Here is a 10371-nt window from a genome sequence, read left to right as displayed (position 1 = left end):
CAGTGAAATATATGTGCTTATGAGTGGATGTTGCTGCTGTTCCAGCCACTTGACAGTGCAAAGAAATTCAATGGCATCTTAAATCAACCTCGCAGTGAAAGTGGGGGACAGCAGTTCTTATACCGCTCCAGTTTACCCAGCGAGGCAATTTTAAGAATTTACACATTGCAGTAATTAGGCGTTAATTCTGTTGAAAACCTGGACAATAGTTCTTGTTTGAAAGTAATAATCTGAAAAGAAGGAATGGTTAAAAGACCTTGATCTGCATGGACCCTGGGGTACAATGCTACAGAAGTAGTCAATCCATGACTGAGTGTTTAAAAAAAAAAAAAAAGTAGTGCATTTTTGTAGGGCTACAGTAATGGAAGAGGTAGATGCTGGAGGATATGTACTGAATTGAATAAATTGATTTCTGTTACTGCTAATAACTTTGATTTAGGAAAATGGTTACACAGTGTATAATAAAATTCTAATACAGATAAGTCACAGGTAATTTTCTGTTCTGTGCAACTAGCTGGTTTAAACCCAAGTTACTGAGGGGAGAGCTGACTTGGTTCTTAGGCCTAGTTGCCACTACAACTTCATTATTGTTTCCGATATCTTAGCGTACCCTTTAATAATGGGCCTGTTGTTTAGGAACCAAATTGTGTTCTGGCATATGTTCTTGATAAGTCCTGTCAAAGTAAATGGGTCCCTAAGAAAAGACAGCATTATTGTAGTGTTGTAAAAGAACACCCTGGGCTTAGGCGTTTTAAGAAAATTACTGCAAGTTCACTTGCTCAGAGTACTTGTGGGTGCAGTAATTGAAGGCCACTGTAACATTGCTGCGTTAGTTCAGCTATTTATCCTCAATGAAAGAAGAGTCTAGTATTGCCTTTCTGGGGAAGTCTGTGGCTCTTCAGGCAACACATCCCTGACATTGCAATAAGAAATTTGATTTAGCTTCAGATAGTGCTGTGGGACCATTCCTTTAGGTGAGTTACTATGGCACTTCACTGCGTTAAGAATCACTTGACTAGTCTGCTGATGCCAGGTGAGGTTACTTTTCACTTGTGGTCTTGTAGGCAAAATGGCTGGGGATAGAGCAAGACATGATGTACATTCTTCACAAACACACTTCAAACCATCAGTCTGAGTCTTTCTCACGTTTAAGTCTATTCAGCTTGTGTTTGGAGAAATATTGTATGTTTTCTTCTTAAGCAGCAGCAGAATCTTTATGTTAGGCTGCTTCCCACCTTGTATCACTGTCCTAGGTTACAGTGTAAAATGTGCCAAAAAGAAAAAAAAAAAGTATTCTATTACCATCTTCAGGAGCTGTTGAGACCAGGTGGGGCGGTGCTCCCTGCCTCCACCCTCTGGACTATCTCCTGTTACTGGGCACAACAATGCCTTATCGCCTGACCCATCGATAACTCGCTCCTGGGCTATCTCCTGTTAATGGCCCATCAAGGAACTGCCTCACGACTCCCCATCCCACTGTGAGATGCTCCGCCCCGGGGGGAAGGAGCCAAGCAGTCCATGCTAAATATAAACTGAGATCTCGAACACTCTAGCAGCCTTCTTCCACTGGATTCCCAGAGGAGCTTTTTCACCCCGCTGGAGTTCCAGAGGACAAGAGCTACCTACCTACCACTGGACCTTCAGAGGAAGACCAGACCCTTTTACTTGATCGCTGCTTCCACAGAACTACATCCATCGCTTCAGGAGGACTGCAGCCACCATCTTATCGGACTGCTACTGCCACCCTAACAGGGTGTCAGGTTGTATTCCTGACTCTGTCACTGTAAACCAGTGGGTTGTTTGTTTTTTCCCTGCCCTGTGTTATATATATATATATATATCTCTATATATCTATAGAGATATATATATTAGTAAAGAACTGTTATTCTTATTCCCCATATCTTTGCCTGAAGGCCTGTTAATTTCAAAATTATAATAATTTGGAGGGAAGGGGGTTGCACTTTCCATTTCAAGGGAGGCTCCTGCCTTCCTCCACAGACACCTGTCTTTCAAACCAAGACAATCACTTAGCAGCAGAAATATTTAAGTGACCATTTTCTGCACTTCCTACCTTGATGTGACTGCCGCTTGCTTAGTTACTGACTTCTCTCTGCTGTTTCTATATGACGATTGGAGTGTTTCTGTTGATATTTAAGATGCTATATGCTGCGTTGCATTCTTTGGTCTTACGTACGCTTTGTAGTGTTTCGAAGTATTATCGCACTCATTAGATTTTATGTTGTGCATTCCAGATCAATTAGTTTGCTGAAACAAAATTTCAAAGTCCTTACATAGAAGGATGAAAGGATGAGAACTTTTAAGCTGGTGGTGAAGGTGAGCAGGAATTCGTAAATGACCCTTAAAACAGTTGGCTCTGAGGGAGTTATGCAAAGGTTTAGGTTTGTGCCCCCTACTTTGGTGGGGGAGTTGGACTAGATGATCTCCAGAGGTCCCTTCCAACTCCTACCATTCTGTGATTCTGTCTATATTTTTCCCCCAGCAATTTTTGCTATCATTTAACAGATTATCTAGCTTCATGTATTGAAAACGGGAAGAAAAAAGACTTAATATAGGCAGTCTATTATAAGTCTTACAAGTGATGTGTTCCTGTCCAATATATTTTAAGAATGTGCTCAACATATGTGTATAAAGATAACACTGTAAATTGATACCCTTTTAGTGTGACAGAGTGAAGACTGAAACTATTAGACTAATTACAGTCTTATACAACTTAAACATACATATTTTTATTCTTTTCCATCAATTAGCTGTCTCTTGGATACTATCATTTTGGCTAGAAAGAAACTAAAATAAAAGGAATGTACTGCATAGGGACACTGGGTTTGGTGGAACAACTATGTGAGAGGACTAGTAATTTCCAAACTTCTAGACAGGCAAACTGAAAAGAAAATGCAAATGAGTTCTCTCTAAATGACTAGACACAACATGCAAGTAGACATATAACCTCTGATTTTATGTACTTTACTTTAAATTGCTCAGTTAATTACACAACATCTGGCTATAGGTTTTCAACCAAGCAGGTTTAGAAGAGTTGTCATCACAGTCTTATAATGACTGTCATTATATTCCAAATGTATTCCAGTTAAATCCGAACTTGGTTTGGGCCTGTAAAGTATACTTTGTAAAAACTGATGCATTAATGCAAGGACTTCTGCCTCTGCTTTCTGGCAGGCAGAGATCCAGAGGCAGTTTTCTACTCTGCTGGCTTTTTTTCGTGATTGTGTTTCTAATGCACTTTATTAGTTGATATGTCAGCAGAAATTTCTTTCAGCATTTATTTCTATGAAAATCCAGATTCCATGCTCAGGAGCACGTAAAATATTCCTCTTTGTGCAGTTTAGAAAACCAGCTAGGATTCTACTGATGGAATTTCTGGTTTTGTTTTCTTCATTAAATTGTACCTACTGTCATATAGATCAAAAAAGTTTGACTCTGGGGAGAGCTGGATTCAACTCTGACCTGCATTAGATTTCTGTTGTATCTTAGGTGAGATACTTTGCCTCTTTGTGAGTCTGCACTCTGCGAGAAGGGAACAGTAGCATTTTCTTTTCTCAGGAGTGCTAGGATGGCTGATACAGTAACACTCCTTATACCCCCACTGTAAGGTAATGAGGTAGGGCATATAAATTACTTAAAGTTTTCTGGCATCTCAGATGCACACAGTGTCAGCAATGCTGTTGAATTTTGTGGAAAAACTAGGCAGATCCTTACAAATGTGCCATCTCATATATATGGTTTATTTTGGGTTTGGTAACAAATTAGTTTATTTTTCATATTTACTTAGCCAAGAAGTTTTTATTTTATTCTTTGTGCTTCTGTAAACTTGTACTTTCAGCTATACATTTCCCTTCTCTTGTCAGTATTTTAGGAGTTACAGTTTTATGAACAATAGTGCACACAAAGAAAGCTGTGGCATTGGTAGTAAGTCCATGTATAACCCGAAGCAGAACTGTGTGGATAACATGTTACTTTGTCTTTTCTCAGACTTCGTAGCATTATACTTACTGTTGCTTTCATATAAACATTGTATATGTCTTCTGATCTAAAAGCTGTGTATTTTTCTTATAATAAAAGTTCCTTTTATTTATAGAAAAAGAAAATTTATATACATTTATATTTATTTATACAAAATAAATTATTTTTTTTTCCCCAGACATTAATTAAAATATCTTCAGTCACCACTGTCCAAATGTGACTATTTATTAATCTACTGATGAGGTGAGAGAAAGAGAGAGAAAGGGAACCGGACTTATTATATACCAAGCACAGAAAATGCAAAGAGCTATACAGAGATGACTTTAGAAGCAGTACTTGGAGAGCAGTAAACCCCTTAGTTTTAAAAGTATATACAATCAAAACCTGTCATCAGGAAAGCAGGTACTAGCCCACTTGTATTCTAATTTTTCCACCAGTGATGAAATTAGCAAAGTATCTACCATACTGAGCTCAACTCTAGAAGGTCACACAGAAAGATTTCTCAAGGAAGCTAGAAGTGGTCAGTAACAAGACTAATTCTTTGAAGGAGGCACAGAAATTACTTGAAGCACATGACTCTGCAGTGGTGAACAACTGAGTACCACAAGAAAGCAGAAGAAAGCTGGCGTGGGTATCCAGCACAATCAAGTGCTGAGGTAGAGTTCCCATCTAAGAAATAGAAATGATTTTGCGCTTCAGCAGGATAAACTTAAAAACATAATAAGCAGATCAGAAAAAGCTTAAGAAACATGAAAAGGCATAGAAAGTTAATGAAAACTTTTTAATATCTGGAGCAAGAAGCTTGGCAGCAAGTCTATAGTGCTAGTAGTGGATAGGGACAGTTAGAGATGGTTGCCATTTAAGACCAAGCGACAGTACGGAGGTTAAATACGTGTGGATACCAGGACGTTTTCATCACACATATATGCAGTTTTAAAGAATTACATGGTTTTGCTGTTTCATGGGAGAGATAACTTGGTCCAGAAGAAAAACTGGGAAGGTCAGTGCAGTGGTTCCTCACACACGTTCCCTTTTCCTTGGGGGGGAGAGTGGAGTCCAGGAGAGAAGTCAGGTGAGCCAGCACACTTGTTTCCAGCTGGGCTGTGTGCAGTCCAGATGTGGAGTCATGGGGTCACCTGGGTGCTCTCTGGTGCTCTCAGGTCCTCTGAGTGTTGGTGAGATGGTCCCCAATTCTGGTGCAGGGTCATGAACGTCTCACCTCTATGTTTTGTACTCTGTTTTCCCACAGTAATAGGTACCCTTAGTTACAGAATTGGGCTGGCTGTACTGCGTTGGTGATGAGTCCTTTTAGATGGTGATCTTTTCTGATTTGCAGTTACTGCTGTTGCTGCTCACAGTCTGCTTGTTCCAGATACTACTGGACATGTTTGCGCTTTTTGATGATGTTTGCATAGTTCGGTTGTCTGTTTTCTTCAGCACACAAAAACTATTCTTGTCTTCAGGACAGGTGGTTGACTATATTTCATCTGCTTTTTCCACAGTAAAGAGTTGGTTAACATTTACTGGCTTATGCTAACAGCTATCCTGTCTAGGCATAACTCATCCTAACTGCTACAGAGAGTAAAGAAAAATGAAAGGGTTTTTTTCATCTTTCTTGGCCATGAAGTATGTTTGGGGAGCTTCCTGTACCGCAGCATTCTTTGTGGGGATGCCTCAGGGTCTCAAAATATTGTAAAGTGTATGAAGCCAAAAAAACCCAGAATAATGGATGATAAAAATTCAGGTGGATAAATGTAAAATGATGCACTTAGGGAGAAGAAGAAGAGTACATCATCCCAGCTTCACCTGCAAAATGATGGATTCTGAGCTCATTTTACCACACAGGAATCTGATGTGGGATTTGGTACTTTTTGTGGGGCTTGGGCTGCATTCATAAGCCCGTATGAAAAGGAGTGAGGAGACGAGCAGCTACAGTTCCCCTTGGGAGTACTGCTCGGTACTCTGCCCATCCACCAGACAGCTCTGCCAATATCACGCCAGCAGGATACTGTATGTGGAGAGAGAGGAAAGCATGGGAGTCACTCTTATCTGCACACACCTTGGCTCTTCAGGAAATTGCTAAGAAAATGTTTGATTGTCATGTTCATCTTGAGCTGGGGGAGGTGGGTCCCAGCCATTTAAAAGAGAAGACATCCTTACCCCAGCAGGTCCCTACTTCAGCTTGTAGTGAACAAGTGAGGAGACTTCATGCTCTTCTACTAGCTCTCTGTTTAAGGGGTACAGCCATGAAAGGAGTCCAGAGTGACTGCTGTCTTGGTTCCCTAGTGCAGCCCTAACTGCTAAACATTGTTTGTGTCTCTGAAGATTAGTCTGGAGGTACATTGCAGTGTTGTATGGGGCTTGGAAGTATGCATTCTGCTGCCTGGCTGTAATGAAAGTGAGACGTGAGGCAAAGAGGATCTGTGCAATTCAGTATGTGATATATAAGTAAGCTCCTTAACTGTAGGAATTAGTGAGGAAGTAGATTAGTCCTGAGATTACACCAATACCAGAACTGTCTATCCTACTTCAGGTTCAGAGCCATGGGAAACATTAAGAGTAGTCAGCATGAATCAGCCTGCAATCTAAATTTGAAGTAGTAGTAATAAACAGTCTATTTTGGCACAGAACAGTAGTGGATTACCTCCCTCAGACTCAAAGGGCTGTGCTTTTGCCTTGCTGTTTCTGTTCTTTGCAATGAACATGTGTCCTCAGGTGTTGCTGCCACTGACCTCATCTCTTGCATTACAGACTTTTTTTTCTCTTATTACTGTGGTGGTGTTGCAGGAGAATTACGTAGTCATGGTGTGTGGTGGGTTGACCCTGGCCAGCAGCTAAGCCCCCACCCACTTGCTTGGTAACCCCACACAGCAGGATGGGGGAGAGAATTGGACCAGCGAAAGTGAGGAAAAAGCCTCTAGTGAGTCAAGATAAAGACAATTTAATATATGAAAGAAAAACTAAAAAGTAAAGAAAAAAAAACCCAAACAAGTGAAGCAAAAGCACTCACCACCGGCAGCCTGATGCCCAGCCAGTCCCTAAGCAACAGCTACTTTGGAGAAACTGCCCCTATTTTGTTGCTGGCCATGACGTTCTATGGGATGGCGTGTCCCTCTGGTCAGCTGGGGTCGGCTGTCCCAGCTGGGTTCTCTCCCAGCCTTGGTGAGGGGCAGAGTGAGAAACAGAGGCGGCCTCAGCGCTGCTCAGCCGTAGCTGACACACTGTTTTGATCACAGATCTAAACCACAGCACCACCATATAAGCTTCTATGAAGAAAATCAACTCCATCCCAACCAGACCCAGAACATGACATCACTTAAATTTTCAAGTCACTCCCAGTCAATAAATGACCAATGAATGAAAAAAATAAATACAAAGGAGTGCCCCATATTATGTTACTGTCACCTACTCCTATGGTATCTAGGTCATACAAGATTTTAAGAATTCACTGTAGGAGTGTGTCTGGCTTTTGTTTGCGGATGTGCATTTTGCTCATTGTGCTTGAATATTTGCATTATCACTGAAATAAGAACTCCTGTTCCCTCGGTAACACCAGCAAACAATATTCTCTTATTGGATTCCATGAATGGAACAATTTTGCTTGATTTATGAATAGACTTTTCAGCAAAACTGAAATAAATTACTGTAAATCCTCATGCTGAGATCTCTAAAATATTGACAGGAGTGTGAATTTTTATACTGGTTTCTCTTTGTGACAGTGTTGCTGACTCGGACTTATTTTCAGAAAAATTTTGGAAGGTTTGCTCACTTCTCAGATGGTGCATGCTACCTGGTTAGGGTAAATTCTTACAGATTAGGTAGGTGGTTTCATTACCAATGAAGTAGGTACATGTTTCAAGCCAGCATGTGGTTATCTGTCCTGGTTAATCACTTTGTTGCTATAGTGTATTGACAGAGAAAGGGGCTGGGGGCAGTTAACTGACACAGTGCGGTCTTTGTGGTTTGGGTCCGATCTTTAAACCTTTCTGTACCCAGTAGTGGTGCTCACTCAAGTTTGAGAGAAAAAGAGCAAGGGAGGTACAATTGGGCCATCTTTCTCTTGCCTTTTTTTCAAAGCCCTTTGAGCCAAATGCTGTACCTTTTCGCTCATAAGCACTTCTGAGATATCCTGCTAAAATCATTGGGAAAGTTTTACGATTTTTTTTGTTTGATTTTAAGGAGGAAGGCTGTATAGTAATTCAAAGTACTTGAAATTTTAAATATTATCCAAAAAAGCAAAACTGCCTTGTTTTGTGACATACTGCTTGAGCAAAACTGTACTTAGCAGGATCACATTGAACTAATTTGCCTAAAATTTAAACCCAGGGGATTCTTTTTCATCCACTTAAGAGGCCATAAATACCCAAATAGTATGGTTGAAATAACTGAGAATGCAACAGTTGAAGTCACAAAAGAAGACAAGAGACGAGCTTGCCTGTCTTAGAGAACAGGGAACTGGATGGGTCTAAGGACAAAGAACAATCCCAGAAAGAAAACAGAGCTCTTGCTCTTTAGAAAGCCCCCGTGATGGGTTTACTAGAATAAGAAGAGTGCTGGCTTGATCCCTCATATCCCTGATCCTTAACTGAGTGTAAGCCTTTGCAAAGGTTTTTAAGATATTATGCCTCCTTTAATTGATCTGTTTTCCCATCTAGTAGTTTCAACATAGGAGATACATGCTTTAGGATGTTGTGGTAACTATTTAGGCAGTCAGAAGACATTTTCCTCTTTGAGGTATTTGGCAGGGCCTGGCAGATATTCTTCTCTTCCTGTTGACTCAAGAGATTCTCAGCCTATTTTTAAGAACACTTACCCAGCCACAAATTGTATCCAACTGTCAGCAAAGGTAGGACAGTAAAGAAAATCTACAATTTCAATGGTTATGTATGCAGGAGAAGGGAAGGCCTATCTTTACAGGCTTCCTACCCTGTTTCACTGTTGTAAAGCTGAAGGATTCAGCTTCAGTGCAGTAAAGTTTAATGCAAGATACCGAGATGTATCCTGCTGGCTAGAGCCAATGCTTTCTCAGCCTTCAGTCACCTCCGTAGTTTGACATTATTGAAGGAATCTCTGCTGAAGCTAATTCCTTGCATGTCTAAATTTTCAAGCAGTGACAATTTCTCCTTCCAGTTGGGATTTTATGCCCAACCTACTGTAAACATCTTGGTTAGTCTAACAGTCATATGTATGTGGTAATGTTTGAATTGGCTTTACAATATGTAATAATGAGAATTGTTATTTTTGGTATTTTTCCCCCTCCATATCTCCATGAAAAATGACTTGTGATAGAGGTAATAATTTGCAAGAACGGCCAGGGCTATTGTATTCTTTATTGTTCTGGCTCCTAACTTATACCCACTGAATTCTTAGCTTATCAGAATGACAGGGCGAATGGCATGAAAGCTGGTGGTTTTCATGTTCATAGATACAATGCCAAACCTATTTCTTTTTTTTTTTTTGCCTTACCACAGTAGTTTGAAGCTAGTGTGTTGGAGCTGTTCACAACTGTAGGCTTTCAAATAACAACTGTTGTTCATATACGTAAGAAGAAACAGAGGTTCCCTATGGCAAGCATGCAGTTATTATAAATGAAGAACACTGGAGTATTTTATGTATTTATTTTTTAATTAAAAACAGCTCAAAACAGGATCAGCATTAGTCCTTGTGTCTGAAATCTTGATATGAGCTGCTGAAATCACAAACAGTAAATTTAAGTGTAGCCATAAACATGCAGTTTTAGGTAAAAACCCCCAAGTATTCAAGTATTTTACATCATTTTACAGTAGTTCTCCATAAATTTGAAACAATGGCAAAAAAAGTAAGAGCAACTTTAACAGGAACAACAGAAATGCATATTTTTAAATGGTAGGCATACTGTAATCTCTATACAGCGTATCTAAGGTAGAGGAAAGGAAACAAAAAGTATTCTTAGATGCATAGTTGCGTGTTGGATTATTTTAAGTGATTGGTTCTTACCCAAGGCTACTTCAGTGTCATTCATGGTTCTCCAGATTAGCTCAGTAACAAGCCAGGTTTGATTGCTGTGCAGTAAGACAGCATGACTCACACTTTCATAATGAATGCTCTCACTGATTAATGGTTCATTGTACAGGGAAATCCCACTGGGGAGTATCATTTCCTTACTGCAATACCTGTTTATTAAAGAAACCGATTTGGATTTTCTGGCTCCACCGATTCGATGCAGTGACCAGTGTAGTGGTCAACTTGGCTTTTACCACAGATTTCCAGACATTGTGGAGCTGCTTTTTTTTGTTCGGGTTTTGGGTTTTTGGGTTTTTTTTTTTTAAACTTATCAACACTTTCTACCCATGAAAGGGTGATGCAACATTAGACTATATAAACAGCATTAACAAA

The sequence above is a fragment of the Leptosomus discolor genome, chromosome 8 (genome assembly GCF_034619465.1).
Source record: "Leptosomus discolor isolate bLepDis1 chromosome 8, bLepDis1.hap2, whole genome shotgun sequence".
In the NCBI taxonomy this organism is placed as follows: domain Eukaryota; kingdom Metazoa; phylum Chordata; class Aves; order Leptosomiformes; family Leptosomidae; genus Leptosomus; species Leptosomus discolor.
The sequence above is the reverse complement of the archived record's forward strand: the minus strand, read 5'-3'. Positions refer to the sequence as shown.